This window comes from Malaclemys terrapin, chromosome 11 (assembly GCF_027887155.1).
Source record: "Malaclemys terrapin pileata isolate rMalTer1 chromosome 11, rMalTer1.hap1, whole genome shotgun sequence".
NCBI lineage: Eukaryota > Metazoa > Chordata > Testudines > Emydidae > Malaclemys > Malaclemys terrapin.
In genome coordinates this window covers 72,501,159-72,517,032 of record NC_071515.1, presented here as the reverse complement: position 1 = coordinate 72,517,032, position 15,874 = coordinate 72,501,159, and positions in this window count along the sequence as shown.

Genomic DNA, 15,874 nt, shown 5'->3' with positions numbered 1-15,874 from the left:
TGGAGCACAAGCTGATGTGATCATAGAATCATAGACTCTCAGGGTTGGAAGGGACCTCGGGAGGTCATCTAGTCCAACCCCCTGCTCAAAGCAGGACCAATCCCCAATTAAATCATCTCAGCCAGGGCTTTGTCAAGCCTGATGGAATCCTCTATGTGTATATTTTTACTTTCCCTTTCACAATCACAGGGAATCCAGCACTTTTCAATTAGGACAGATGTGCTCTGCATTTTAACACATCAATCTTTTATTGCCCTTGCATAAGTCATTCACTCGTGGCTTGTGCAAATAGCTTCTCTCAAACAAAATCTTCTCTTTTTTTGCCAGAAATAGAAACCGTCACCTGCCAATAGCCGTTTGAATATTTCATTGTTGCCAGATGACATTTTTTTTGTTATGGCTTTTTGTGCATTTCTTGGATAATGTGGCAAGGACATCCCAGTGCTCCCCAGGCCGCTGCTGGAAAGCAAGGGGGGAAATCTCACAAGAAACGTAGACTTAGCAAAAACTGGCTAGGACTAGAGAACAGACCTAGCAAATCTTATCTCCAAAGTCTGTGCAGAGCACAATAGGTAGCTTAGGCATTCTGTATAAATTTCTGGTTCAAATCCAGCTAAGGACGGTAGTAGCCAAAAGCCATTCTCAGATGACTGCTGCTTGGTAGTTTGTGATGGGTGGTACAGCATCTTCAGGGGCCACTCATGATCCTGATGCACCTCCATCCCAATTTCCCTCATAAAAGGATCTGGTGTCAGCCTCGGTATTGGGATAGGAGAGGTAAAGGGGAAGGGAGGACCAAGGGGAGTGGAGAGAGGATGGATGTACCCTTTGGGCCTGATTCACCGATAGCTCTGCTGCATCACTAATAAAGATATCATGCACGATGCTGTCTCACACGTATAAAGATAACCACTAGGGAAGGAAAGCTGCCAGGAGCAAGCTCTCTCCAGTTCTCCCCACCCTCCCAGAAAGTTCAGGGTATTTTTGGTGGTAGGCCTGGGAGTCAAACCCTCCCCTGTATTTGAGTGACTAACCCAGAGGCACTGAGCAGAACACTGGAGGCTTAATTACTTGGCTGTGACTCATGCACAAAGTCTCCTTAAGAAGGCTTTCCATAGATTCATGGCTATTTGGGTCAGGAAGACATTTTCCCTCAGGTCAGATTGGCCTTGGCTGCCTTCCTCTGCAGCATGTGAATGTCAGTCACTTGCCAGGATTATCTGGATTTATCTCACTTAATCATTTCCCTGCCATTGCAAGGGCCTCTGGTGCACCTCGGTCCCTCTTATTCTCTGCCTGAGGCACATCATAGTTTAGTCTCCTGGGGGCTGTAATACGTGGCTCTCATTTTGGTTGTTGAGTTTAGTGGCTAGGTGCTGGGCGGGATTGGTGGCCTGTGATATATAGGAAGCCAGACTAGATGATTTGCTGGTCCTTCTGGCTTAAACTCCATGACTCTATGAAGTCCAGAAGGGATCCTTCCGACCATCTAGTCTGGCTGCTTGTGTAACACAGGCCATAGAATTTCAACAAGTTCTTTTGCTTCCTTTGCTGTTGGGCATGCCAGACCTCTTCTGTACATACAGGAAGTTAGGCTCAAGAGCTGTCAACCTAACACTTCTTATCAACATTAAACTAAAAAATAAAATGTTAACATAGTTCAATGTGAAGTCACAAGATTCTTTCTTATTTATAGAGAGAGAGAGAGCATGATTTAATATATTGATTATTACCAGAAGGTGGGAATGGGCGACTGGGTATGAATGATTACCTGTTCTGTTCATTCCCTCTGGGGCACCTGGCATTGGCCACTGTCGGAAGACAGGATACTGGGCTAGATGGATCTTTGGTCTGACCCAGTATGGCCATTCTTATGATCACTTTCCATGTTCTCTTTGAAAGAAATTGACTCCTTGAAGTATCAGTACAAAGCCAATCTGTCCACCTTGTCTTCTGTTGAGGAGAATATTGAGATTTTGCTAAATGATAGAGTTCTGAACTGATGTTGTGTCAGATTTATTTATAAAATGTGTTATTTAGTATAACCTCTGCATGTGCAAAGAGCACTTTTCAGAGATGCATTGTGTAAATAGAGAGAATAAGTATTAGATTCTCACACTCTTGAGACGATATGCAAATCTGTCGGTCTCACTCAGAAAGCTAATGTGATTGACAGATAAACCAGTAGAGCCTCCAATCTCTAAAGGAATTGATGAAAACTCTTTGTGAGTGGTCTCTGTGAGAAAGTCTGCATCAATATAGATGTCCTGGAATTAAGATCAAACAGCCTGCAAATAATAATTGAAGGGTGTGAAGAGCAATCCTAGAAAAGGGTTATTTAAGGCAATACATAGGGTAGAACTCAGATAACACTAACAGAAAATGTACAAATATCACAGAAACTCCTCCAGAAAGTGAGGCTGGTCACATTGTGGAGGGGAGAAAGGGAAGGGCTAAATGACCGAATAGGTCTTTCCCATGAAGGAATGTTGTAGTTACACAACAGAAGCACGTGCATGGTTGCATCTCAGTTTAGGTGGTCACTGAATACTCAGTTTTCCTAACTCTGAGTTAAACTGTATTTTAGAAGTCATTCTGCCTCCTTTATTACAAGATCATCAATATAATAGATATGTAGCTTAATACCAAACTCTCCCCTTTGATCCAGGTTCTTACCACTGCCTGTTTCTCAGCGACTTCCCCATGAATATACACCCGCTTTCTTCAGGTGAACATGTCACATGTTGAACTTCTTATCTTGCCTCCTAAACACTCTCCTGGCTCACTTCCATCCATCTCTGCTGATAATTCTACTTCCTCCTTGCCACCCAAGCTCACATCCTTGAGACAGTGTCTGATTCCTCATGTTACCTGTGCCTCTGTTGCTTTCCCTACCGCCTCTCCAAACCCCCTCCCTTCTTCTCTGTTGTCATTGTCAAAACTCTCATCCACACCTTAACTCCTCCTCTTCTCTGGCCCCCTTGCTTCCCATCTCGCTGACTCAGTACCCTCCATTCATTCAATAAGATCCTTTCATTTGGGCATATCTAAAATCATTGCCTTCGTTCCTAATCATGTCACCCAAATCTTAAATCCCTCCGCTGACTTCCACTCTCCTTTCATAGGAAGATCAAACCTTTATTTTCACTTTCAAGGTTCCTGTTATGGGGTTCAGGGTGCAATTCAGACCAGTGAGGTGTTGTCACCCTTACCCTGTAACCTTGAGTGCCTCGTCATGCTTCTGCTACTTATTAAGTCCCAGTCTGGGATGCTCATTTGGCATGAAGCATGCAGCTCACACCCTGAGTGTCTGTGTGCTATGCAGACAGCCCTGCTTTCAGCAACTCTGACCCCAGCAGCCTGTCCACAGTCCCACTTTGGCTTCCACCAGCCTTGGTTACAACCATCAGGGTGACCCCAACACACTCCCAGCCCTGCATTTTCCCAAAACTCTGTGCTCTGCAATGTCCAGCCCTTTCCTGGACAGTTCAGAGAAATAATAGGGTTTGTTTGTTCCTTTAAAAAGACAAAAGGACAACACAGCTTATTAACTTAACTGGGGTAAATACACCCTTCCATTTAAACACAGCACTGGGTTGGTTTATAGTAAAAAAAATAAAACAAATTTTTTAACAACAGGGCATAGGTTAAGTGATGCCAAGTAAAACAAATGAAGTTAGAAAGGGTCACAAGCAAATAAACTTGAAAATGTGCATCTAAAAGTCTGAAACAACCTAGCAAGGTGCAGGCTTTGTTCAAGATGGCTTTTCTCACCCACAGTCTTCCAGCAAGATGGTACCTGACCCTCCCCCATCAGTCTGGATCTGCTTCAGTAGCCCCAAAAGGGCTCAGTCCTTTGTCTTCTTAAGGGAAGGAGGTTTTCTCATGAGATTTTCTGCCCTTTTCTTTTATAGTCCAGTGAACCTTTGAAGTGGATCCCTCTGAAGGTTATCCCTCAAAGTAAAGTCTATTCCAGTGGGAGGAAGGTGGCATGGAGCCTGGTGGCGAAGGAAGCTCCATACTTTCTTTTCCCTCTGCTGGTGTGTGCTAAAATGCAAATTGTTCTGTTGCCTACAATCTCCTCCCCCTGCTGTCTTAATAGTGCTGTTTACTGCTTATATGTAAATTAAGATGAATCTACATTCCCCTGTTTAGTACTGTTTAGCAACTCCCCCTGGCATGCCTGGTTTAAATACACTTTGTTCATAATTTCCCCATATATTCATAACTCTTAATACACACCACATACATATTTTATGCAAGCATATTAATGATCAGCGAATTATGTATTTTCAAAAGATGCCTCACAAGGCATATTTTGTTCAAACATTATTTTACACAGTTCCTGCCTACATAATAAAATAATACCACCTTTCAACAGTCACCTTCTGAGGCTTTGCTGCAGTGGGTACATATCACTATCCCTATTTTATAAATAAGGATATTTTATCAGGACTGAATTGCACACCGAGGCATAAGGCCTACAGGGGGTGCTGGAGACAAACAGTCCTGCAGCATCTTACCTTGACATAAGAGGGCACAATGGTGGTGAGTGGGTGCCATAACAGGCACAAGCAAGGGAAGTGGCATACCCAAAATCATGCAGGGATAAAACTGTGGTCACCTGATTTATAGCTAGTGCTCTATCCACTATATCGCACTGCTTATCCCTGTTCACGATCCAGCAAATCATGGGCATCTATTTGCTGCAAAAACAGGGTCAGTAAGATTGGAATTCTGGCTAAGCAGAGCTACACACAACACCCTCCATTCCCCTTCAATTAATCCTGCTAGGAAGGCAAATTATAGGTACAGGGAGCTATGCAAATAGGCCACTGCCACAAGAGGTATTGCACATGCATAAATACATTTACTATGAGGGCCTGGCTAATCCCTACACTCCACCACAAAGTGTCCTTCCATGCCTACCGCATAGACTTCAGAGGTGGAAACAGAGTACTAAAGACTAGCCACAATCCCATTGCTGGGTTAAGGAGTTGAGTGCACCAGCCAGAATTCAGCCTATGGTTTGTAAAGGGCTCTGAGAATCTTTTGCATATAAACTGTGATATAAATATATCCTTAGTATGTATTCTCCTTGTCTGTTCTGCAACTATTATCACTGCAAACTGATCAACCACATAATTTAGTTTATTAAAGCACTTAGCCATATGCCTAAAATTAAGCATGTGCTTAAATCCTTCCCTATATAACAAAACATTCAACTACTTGCCTTAGTCTCATTGAAGTCAGAGTGAAAGCACATTAAAGTTAAGCATATGCATAAGTGCTTTGCTAAATGGTGGCTTAATTTCACTTATTTTCATGCTTCATTTCTAATTCTGAAAATCAACAAACAGGTTGAAAGATGCAGCAGCATCTCAACTTCTACCCATGTCAAATGTGTTAAGACTTGATGACACCAAAAGCATTAACTCTGCCATAGTGCCTCTTTCTTTTTCTGATTAATTCGAAGTCTGATACATCTTGCCATAGGATTAATATCTTAACGGAGAGGTAATGGGTAATATGACATTTAATCTCTTTGATTAAATTCCATAGTAAAAATGTCCTATAAATAAAAGAAACAATTGAGGCAACTATAAATTATCTTCATTGTTGCAAAGTGATGGATTTAGTGCTTACAGAGGGTGAAAACTCAGAGCCCATTAAGCGCTAGAAGGGTTTTTTCTTCCCCTGACCTAAAAGACGTTGTGGCTTAAGGCAGGATTTCCCACGATGCTTTTGCTTAATTAGTGGAAATCTTAAAAGGAAGTTGTAGATTTTGTATGTTGCTACCTATTTAATTTTCTGCTAGAGATGACCAGAGTGGCAACATTCAAAGTTCAGTCTGAACGTCCTGTTTTTATTAGATATGATTTCTTAAGTGCCCACAATGCTCTCAGCACTACATACAACATGAAGAAGGGCTGGTTTTGTGGTAAAAACACTGGTTTAGAACTCTCCTGAGACTGGGATGCAATTCCTGGCTCTGCGACAGATTTCTGATATGACCTTGGGCAAGTCGCTTATGGATAGATTTTTCAAGAGCTCAGCACCCACAATCAATGTCTCAGCTACAGTTTAGGTACCAGAATAGCTGGTCTTAGATCCAGTCCAGTGTGCAGAGCTTTTCTAAGTATTTGGCCATAAAAGTCACAATAGGAATTGCTGGTGCTGAACACTTCCAAAGATCTGAACCCAAATGTAGATGCTGAACTCTTGAAAATCTGGCCTGTAGGGCCCAAATTCACCACTGCCCTGCACCTTGTGGAGTCACTTGTACGGTGGCTGCTAGACACCTCACTTCTGGAGTTCCACGAGGATCATTTCTCTCTCTGGTCCTTTTCAACATCTATATACAACCACTAGGTGAACTGGTCAGACAACTCAAGTGCCATCAATATGTTGATGATACATAGCTCTACCTGTCCTTCATCACATACAGTCATACCACTACCACCAAGATGGCCCAGTGCTTGGATGAGATCAGCTCTTAGATGAAGAACAGCTGGCTGATGCCAGACCTAAGCAAGAGAGAGGGGGTGGACAAAGGAAAGTGCTTTAAACAGTTTGCAGCCATGGTGCAGTCTCCATTGGTTGACAGTGCACACCAACGATCAGTCAATTCAGCCCATAGTCTATGTTGGGGTAAATGGCAGTTGTGATATGGACACCAGTCTGCTAGGACAGTGTTTCCGAAACTTGGGACGCCACTTGTGTAGGGTAAGCCCCTGGCGGGCCGGGCCGGTTTGTTTACCTGCCACGTCCGCAGGTTCGGCCAATCGCGGCTCCCAGTGGCTGCAGTTCGCTGCTCCAGGCCAATGGGAGATGGAAGTGGCGGCCAGTACGTCCCTTGGCCCACGCCGCTTCCAGCAGCTCCCATTGGCCTGGAGCAGCGAACCGCGGCCAGTGGGAGCCGTGATCGGCCGAACCTGCAGACGCGGCCGGTAAACAAACCGGCCCGGCCCGCCGGGGGCTTTCCCTACACAAGCGGCATCCCAAGTTTGGGAAACACTGCCATGCGAGATAAACTGAGACCACAACCACACAAACCTTCTAAACAACCTTCATATATTAATGACTCTCAGGCACTACTGATCTAGAGTTGAATTCAAACCCATGACCTAGATATGTATCCCATTATTAATTTCTTGAACCATCTAATTACTCTTCCCCCTAAATCTTGATAGACTTTCTTATTGGAGAGTCATGAAAGGAGGCTCATGAACAGACTCTGGTAAATCAGTCATATCTTGGATTGTTTATTGAAACATCTAGCCTGTTTTCTTGCAATCTGAGTTAGTCTCTTCTATTTTTACTGCCTCGTTTCACAATGAACTTCAACATAATGATCTCTTTTAGGAAAAAAATTAAAGGGCGCGTGATGGGGCATATACATGAGATCCTCAGGATAAAAAAAAATTTCAGTTTTATCTAACTAAAAAGTTGAAACAACTGTGAGGGCACAAGCATGGCCTGGACCAGCATCTGAAATACCAGCTAGTGTAAATATTAATAGCACCTCACCATATTAACTAAGAACTCAACCCTGTTGGGACTAAAATGAGAGAGTAAAATCTTAGCTTGGTTTCCTTGGTTTTTTTCCCACTCCTGTTCTCAGTGTATCTCCATATTATAATTGGTTCACTTGAGACCGAGCCAATGAAAACCCGATTTATTGTGGTAAACTCTCACATACTGAGCCACTAGGACTTGTGATTTTCATATAATCCCTTTGAATCCTATCCTCCCCCAGCCCTCCTTGGTGACTGATGTTTGCAGGCTGGATTCTGAGGGAATGAATGAGGACTGAGAGATGTGAATTGCTGATGGCAATCCCTATTACCTACTTATAAATTATTTCTGTACACTCAAAGATGGATAGGGGGAATGGAAGTGTGATTTCAGTTTGAAAAGAGGCCTGTGCTTAAAAAAAATATTTATTCCACCAGAACTTGAGGATTGGGACGACTAGTTCTATTAGTTATTGTCTATATCAATCATACAACAAGCTGTTTGTTTGTTTTATTCCTTTCTCAACACATTCACCCCTACTACTGACCACCTAAGCTCACAGACACGGATGTAGAGCCCAGACCATGTATTTCTGTTTTTCCTGTTAGGGAAACCTCTGTCATATAGCACTGGGGCACAAGACCTGCCTCCCCACCCCCTGAGCTAGTACAATCTGAAAAGATGTAATTGCTACACTGAAAGATGTTCATAGGGTCCAAGGTCAGAAGAGATCATTGTGATCATCTAGTGTCTGACCTCCTGTATAACACTGGCCATAGAACTTCCCCATAATAATTCCTAGAGGATCTCTCTTAGAAAAATGTCCAATCTTAATTTAAAAATTACCAGTGGTGGAAAGCAAGAGAGAGTCCTGTGGCACCTTTAAGACTAACAGATGTATTGGAGCATAAGCTTTCGTGGGTGAATATCCACTTCTTCGGATGCGCATCTGACAAAGCGGGCATTCACCCACGAAAGCTTATGCTCCAATACATCTGTTAGTCTTAAAGGTGCCACAGGACTCTCTGCTGTTTTTTACAGATCCAGACTAACACGGCTACCCCTCTGATACTTGACAGTGGTGGAAAATCCACCATGACCCTTAGTAAATTGTTCCAGTGATTAATTACCCTCACACTTTATTTCCAATCTGAATTTGTCTAGCTTCAGCTTCTAGCCACTGGCTCATTGTTATACCTTTGTCTGCTAGACTGAATAGCCCTCTATTATCAAACATTTGTTCCATATGAAGTATCTATAATCAACTCACCCCTTAACCTTCTCTTTGTTAAGCTAAATAAGTTGAGCTCCTTAAGTCTGTCACTCTAAGGCATGTTTTCTACTCTTTTAATCATTCTCATGGCTCTTCTCTGAACCCTCTCCAATTTATCAACCTCCTTCTTGAATTGTTGATGCTAGAACTGGACACAGTGTTACAGAAGCAGTCCTACCAGTGCCAAACACAGAAGTAAAATAACCTCTAGATGCCTATTCACGATTCCCCTTTATACATCCAAGGATCACATTCCCCCTTTTGGCCACAGCATCGCACTGAGAGCTCACGTTCAGTTGATTATCCACCATGACCCACAAATCTTTTTCAGAGTTACTGCTCCCCGGGATGGTCCCACATGGAATGTCCTACATTCTTTGTTCCTAGATACATGTGGCGGTATTAAAGCTCATATTTTTTGCTTGAGCTCAGCTTACCCAGTGATCCAAATCATTCTGTACCAACAACCTATCCTCTTCATTATTTACCACTCCTTCAATTTTTATGCAAATGTTATCAAGGATGATTTTCTGTTTTCTTCCAGATTGTGGATAAAAATGTTAAATAGTGTAAGTCCAAGACCCGATCAATGCCCGTGTGAGCCCACTAGCCACAGACCTGCTCAATGATGATTCCCCATTTACAATTACATTTTGAGACCTGTTAGCCAGCTTTTACTTCATTTAACGTGTGCCATGTAAATTTTGTATTGTCATAGTTTTTTAATCAAAATGTCAAGCAGTACTAAGTCAAATGCCTTATAGAATTCTAAGGATATTACATCAACACAATTGCCTTTATCAACCAAACTTGTAATCTCATAAAACAAGATATTGTTAGTTTAACAGGATCTATTTCCCATAATCCCCTGTTGATTAACATTAATTATATTACCATCCTTTAATGCTTTATTAATCAAATATTATATCAGCTGCTCCATTATCTTGCATAGGATTAATGTCAGACTGACAGGCCTATAATTACCCAAGTCAACCCATTTACCCTTTTTAAAAATTGGCACAACATTATCTTTCTTCCAATCTTCTGAAACTTCCCCAGTGCTCCAGAACTTATTGAAAATCATCATTAACATTATTCCAGTGACCTCTTCAGCAAGCTCTTTTAAAACTCTTGAATGCAAGTTATATGGACTTGCTGATTTTAAAAGGTCTGACTTTAGTAGCTTCTGTTTAACAGCAAAGATACCAGTATAATGGAAAAAGTGTTATCATTATCATATGACAAGACTACATCATCTGTTTTGGTTTTTTTTCTCACACATACAGAACAGAAATATTAATTGAACATTTCTGCCTTTTTGGCATTATTCTACCATTTCCATCTAATAATGGACCAATATCATCTTTAGAATTCTTCTTGTTCCTAATATACTTATAAAACTCCTGCTTATTTTTCTTAACTCTGCTGGCCATAGAGTGCTTCTTATGTCCTTTTGCTTCCCTTATCAATTTTCTACCATTCCTAGCTTCTGATTTATATTCATTACAATCAATTTGCCATTTCTTCCACTTGTTTTATATTTTTATTATTATTTTATATTGCTGCTCTAAGCCAGGTTAGGTTTTTCACCAGTACAGACTTCTTCCTCAGTTAATATAATATAATATAATATAATATAATTAATTAATAATATGGAGATATACCTATCTCATTGAACTGGAAGGGACCCTGAAAGGTCATCATGTCCAGCCCCCTGCCTTCACTAGCAGGACCAAGTACTGATTTTGCTTCAGATCCCTCAGTGGCCCCCTCAAGGATTGAACTCACAACCCTGGGTTTAGCAGGCCAATGCTCAAAATATTGAGCTAACCCTCTGCTCCCCTCAGCTTTTTGGCCATCTAGTAAACTGTTTTTAAACAATTTCCAATTGTCATTCACATTTTTCTGATTAAATTTTTCCTCCCAGCTGATTTGGCTCATAATTGTTTTAATCTTTGTGAAACTGGCCCTTTTAAAGCACCAAGTATGTATATGATTAGTCTAGATTTTATTCTCTTTGCACATTATAAATGTGTTCAGCTCATGATCACTTGTACCTATAAAACCATTAATTTTTAATTCTGTGATCAGTTCCTTTTTATCTGTCAAGATGAGGCCTAATATAGAATTCCCACACATTGAATGCAACACGTTTTGAGTTAGGAAATTATCTACAACATATAGAAATTCTAAGGATGATTTAATACTGGCAATAAGAGACCTCCAACAAATGTCACTCAAATTGAAGTCCCTCTGATCACACAGGTTTTTTCCCCTATGCATTAGTGTATAAGTAGCCAGTCATCCTGTTCATTAGTGTGTTTTTGGTGGTCTGTAGCAGAGACCAACTAATACTCCATCTTGTGCTTTTTTTGTTAGAACATTGATCCATAAATATTCAAGATCAGATGTTCTGGATCTGTTTGCTGCTATTGGACTCCTAGCCTTTCAAGATTTTGAAGACTGCTGGGTAATTGATAGGACTAGTTAGAAAATGAATTTTTTTCTCCCTATGGAAATTATGTTGAAAAAAAGAGTATTTTTTTTCTGAAATTTCAGTAGAAAATTGCAACTTTTTGTAGAAAATGCAAGAATGATTCAATTCTTGGCAACTAAAATTTTTTGACTGAAAACTGCCAAAGTTTAAAAAAAAATTGGCCAAGCTCAGCTTAACAGTTTTAGGTTTTCCAACAAAAAATAATAAGTTTTCAAGGAAAGCAAACACATTCCACTAAAACTTTTGTTCCGTTTGAAACCTGATTCTTGTTCAAATAGTGGTTTGATGGAAAATGTTCAGCTATTCCTAGTTATTTAGATTGATTGTGGCCCATGTGGGTTCTCATGGCTCAGAGTTAGGCGGGAACTGATAGACACAACGATGCCTTTAAGGGGTCCGTGAAGATAATTGGAGATATGGCTGATACATGTGATCCTCAGCTAATCTCAGCCATACCTGGAAAGTATTAAAGGATTTTATGATAAACACATCTTCTCTGTACCTTGCTAAGAAAGAAGCTCTGTAGCCAGTCCACATCTAGTATAGAGAACATGAAACAGTGTCAAAAATAAACTAAAAGCAGCAAAGAGTCCTGTGGCACCTTATAGACTAATAGACGTATTGGAGCATGAGCTTTCGTGGGTGAATACCCACTTCGTCGGATGCATATCGATATCCACCCACAAAAGCTCATCTCCAATACGTCTGTTAGTCTATAAGGTGCTACGGGACTCTTTGCTGCTTTTACAGATCCAGACTAACACGGCTACTCCTCTAAAAAATAAACTAGTGTCACAGGAGAACAGAAACAGAAGGAAAACAGCAACAAAGGTTGCCAGATCTCATCGACGTGCCACTCTTCAATGCCCCAGAGAACTTCAGCTTCACAGTGGACAAACTAGAAGCAGAATTTTGCAAGATTTCATATTGCAAACAAGCTCCACAAGGAAACCGGAGATATACAGGTATCTTCTTTAATTTATGCAGAGCATATCTTTAAAACCTTTGACTTTCCGTAAGACAGTCACAAAGATGACTATGAAAGGGTTCTGAGTATGTCTGGTGCATACCTTATACCTCAGAGAAATGTGACTTATGAAAGAGCATGTTTTCACCAGAGAATTCAACCACTTATCCAGTCAGGAAATGGAAACAACACCATGTGACTTATCCAGCCATTCACAATGGAGCAGCACAGCTCAAATTTCCAATATTCCTGATCAACTATTGAGTAAACTTTTTTTGAAAAGATGTCAAATCAAAATGGTAAATTAATTGGAGGAAATTGCAGTCCATTTGTGGATTTGCCATAAGCAGAAAAAAGGTAAAATTCATGAAATAAATTATTCATAGTGAATCATTTCCTCAGCTCTAGTTATTTGTTTTCATTTATTTCCTTTTAAAAAAAACTGGATCATTCATCTTCTCTTTTCCCCTCTGTTAAAAGAGACATTTCAAATGTTTTTGAACACTTTATGCATATCAAATGCTATTAGACATCATCATCACTCTGCCTCGTGAGAAGGCAGTGGAACTGTGTAGCATACACTGAAGTAAATAAACCTCATTAGCATCATTAACTCCAGGAATTGCAGAGTCAATAACATTAGTAACACCACTGAGAAGCACCTACTGTCATTTTACCACCAGTAGACACATAGGACCAAATTCAGCCCTGGTGTAAAGCCCTTACTGGCCTCAATGGAGTTACACCAGCTGTGAATTTATTCCCTGATGCTGACAAACCTAAGATAAAAGCATGAGTGTTTAAAACATAAATTAAATGGAAACAGGCTATAAAAGCCTTGACATATTCCCCACCCAGTCCCAAAATTACCATGTTCATTCAAAAAAACTGGAAAGTGAACCTAACTAAACATTGAAAGAGAAACTAACCAGACTCTTTTCATTGTCCAATCTGGGTGAAACGCACATATTAAAAAATAGTATAAAAGTTGAAAAGGAATTTAGATTTTTAAAAAATCTACTTCTTTTTTAATAATTAAAGGGTTCTTTAATGCATTGTTGTTGTTTTGACACAGTGGTTGGGATCCTCAACTGGTGTAAATTGGCATAGCTCCATTGACTTCGATAGCATTATGCCAATTTGCACCAACTGGGGATCTGTCCCTGTCTCTTTAATTTGCCATAATACAGGTCACAAAATTATCCACTGCTGCATGCATGCTACTACAGCAAATGTCTGACATGCGGCAATATGGAGCTCATATACCAAATTTCAACATGAGTAGCGGCTTTTATTTAGATCTCTTTTGCATTTCAGTGGGCCAGTCATCTAAAAAAAAATGATTCCTCCAGCATATGCCACTCAACTTGAAGGCCCTCATGATCATGTAGGTTTTTCCCTACACATTTTTGACATAGAATACCAATGCCCTTCACCTTTTGCCCACTTGATCCCTCCTAAATAGATACCAATAGTGCGAATCATCCCACCAGGTTTCAGTAGTACCAACTAGATGGAATTTACGCTCATAAATGAACAATTCTGGTTCCTGTTGTTTTTTTACTCAGGCTCCAGGGGCGGCTCCAGGCACCAGCGCAGCCAGCGTGTGCCTGGGGCGGCAAGCCGTGGGCGGCGGCGTGCCGGTCGCCATGAGGACAGCAGTCAGGCAGCCTTCGGCGGCGTGCCTGCGGGAGGTCTGCCGCCGGTCCCACGGTTTCGGTGGCATTTCGGCAGCAGGTAGGCCAAAGCTGCGGGACCGGCAGATCACCCGCAGAAACGCCGCCGAATCCAAAGCCCGCCTGACTGCCATGCTTGGGGCGGCAAAAAACATAAAGCCGCCCCTGCCAGGCTCCTACCATTGGTGCATCAGTAATTAAAGAATTTCTTCTCCATGTCCTTGGATTCCTTGATTAATTTTGTTCTCGGCATCTTGATTCTGTGCTGAGTGCTCACATCTTCCCTCTTTTTACCCTCCCCTTTCCTATTAATATAAGCCAACCTGACCTCAGGGAGACTGGTCCCCCTTCTACTGAGGTGGAGGCCATCCAAACTATACAGGACCTCTCTCCCCATAGAAGATGGACTAATGTTCCACAAAACCAAAACCCTTTATCCTACACTAGCTACCTGGCCAGCAATTCACTTCCAGAATCTTCTGCTTTCTGTCTGCCTTCACTCATGGGACAGGAAGGATCTTAGGAAAGACTGCTTGAACATTCTTCTCCTTCAGCATGCTTCTGAGTTCCCTGAAGTCATCTGCTGTCTGCAATATGTCCCACAACTCAGTATCATTCGTGCCAATATGAACCATCACCCATGGATCCTTACTTGTCGACTTCAGAAGCCTATCCAATCTTAGAGTGACATCTCGTGTCTCGGCTCTGGGAAGGCAGCACACTGTCCTGTTGTCTGCCTGTCCCTTGCAGAATGTTCTTTCTAGTCTTCTGAGTATAGAGGCATCTTCCAAAGTTCCCACCTTGAAGACCTGGTATCGATTTGAAACTTTTAGCTATGTGAAATTCCTCTCAGTCCTCTTCTCTCTGGTGGCCAAAGCCTCCACATCCTCATGTGTATGAATAAACCCAGACTCTAAGGAGGCGTGTTTGCACAGAGAGAAGCCTGTATCTGAAATTTATTGAGGAACCAGGAAAAAGGGAAACAGGCAGGCTGACGCAGAGCTGCCCCTGTTCATGAGGGGGGAGGCGGAAGGCATCTGACCCTATTACAGTACCAGGCGGCAGAGTTAGAGATCTGCAGACTTTTCTTTTTTCCATTATCTCTTTGTTTTATTAAAAAAAGAAAAACTGAAAGGAAAAAATAAAGAAATGAAAAGGGGGAAGCGTATTATAAGGTTACACAACTGAGCATTCAAAAGTCAAGAAACACAAACACTCAGGGGAAATGCACAATTTTAACTTCTGCTTACACATGCACATTACACCATAACCCGTTAGTTACATGATCACAAGTTATCTTCGATACGCTTGTATTGGCTTCAAAAAAAAAATTTCTGTTATATCAGAATAGTATGTTAGCCATAGACTGTACTGTAATGCCCATAGTTAGTCTATATTTTAATGCATAGGAAGTAAGCAAGAGTTGTGTGTAGAGCTGGTTGAAGAAGGGAGTTGATTTTCATGAAAATTTCATCCCTTTTCTTCCATCAAAATTTTGATAAAAAATTTAATTAAAAAAACAAATTTTGGTAAATTTCCAATTGCTCTATTTGTGTTCAGCCTTATTTTTCACATACCCTGACTTGTAAATGTGATGAGTGCATCCTGAGTGTTGCTTTAATGTCACCTTCTCCTTTCGGGATTATTGTTTTCATTTTCACATATCTGCCATTCCATTGTCTGGCCAGAAGTGGAATTGAATAAACACATTGAGCAGGATCTACCTGGGGCAGGCAGAGCACAGCACATTAGTGAATTTTACAGATCACACCCCTCTGATACACTTTGCCGTGCCATGTAGCCACGTCCTCTGTTACTGAACTTCAGCCACCCCACTGCCCGCCACTCTCATTGTATAATGTTCAGTGTTAAAACACAAGGGGGAGGGATAGCTCAGTGGTTTGAATATTGGCCTCCTAAACCTAGGGTTGTGAGTTCAATCC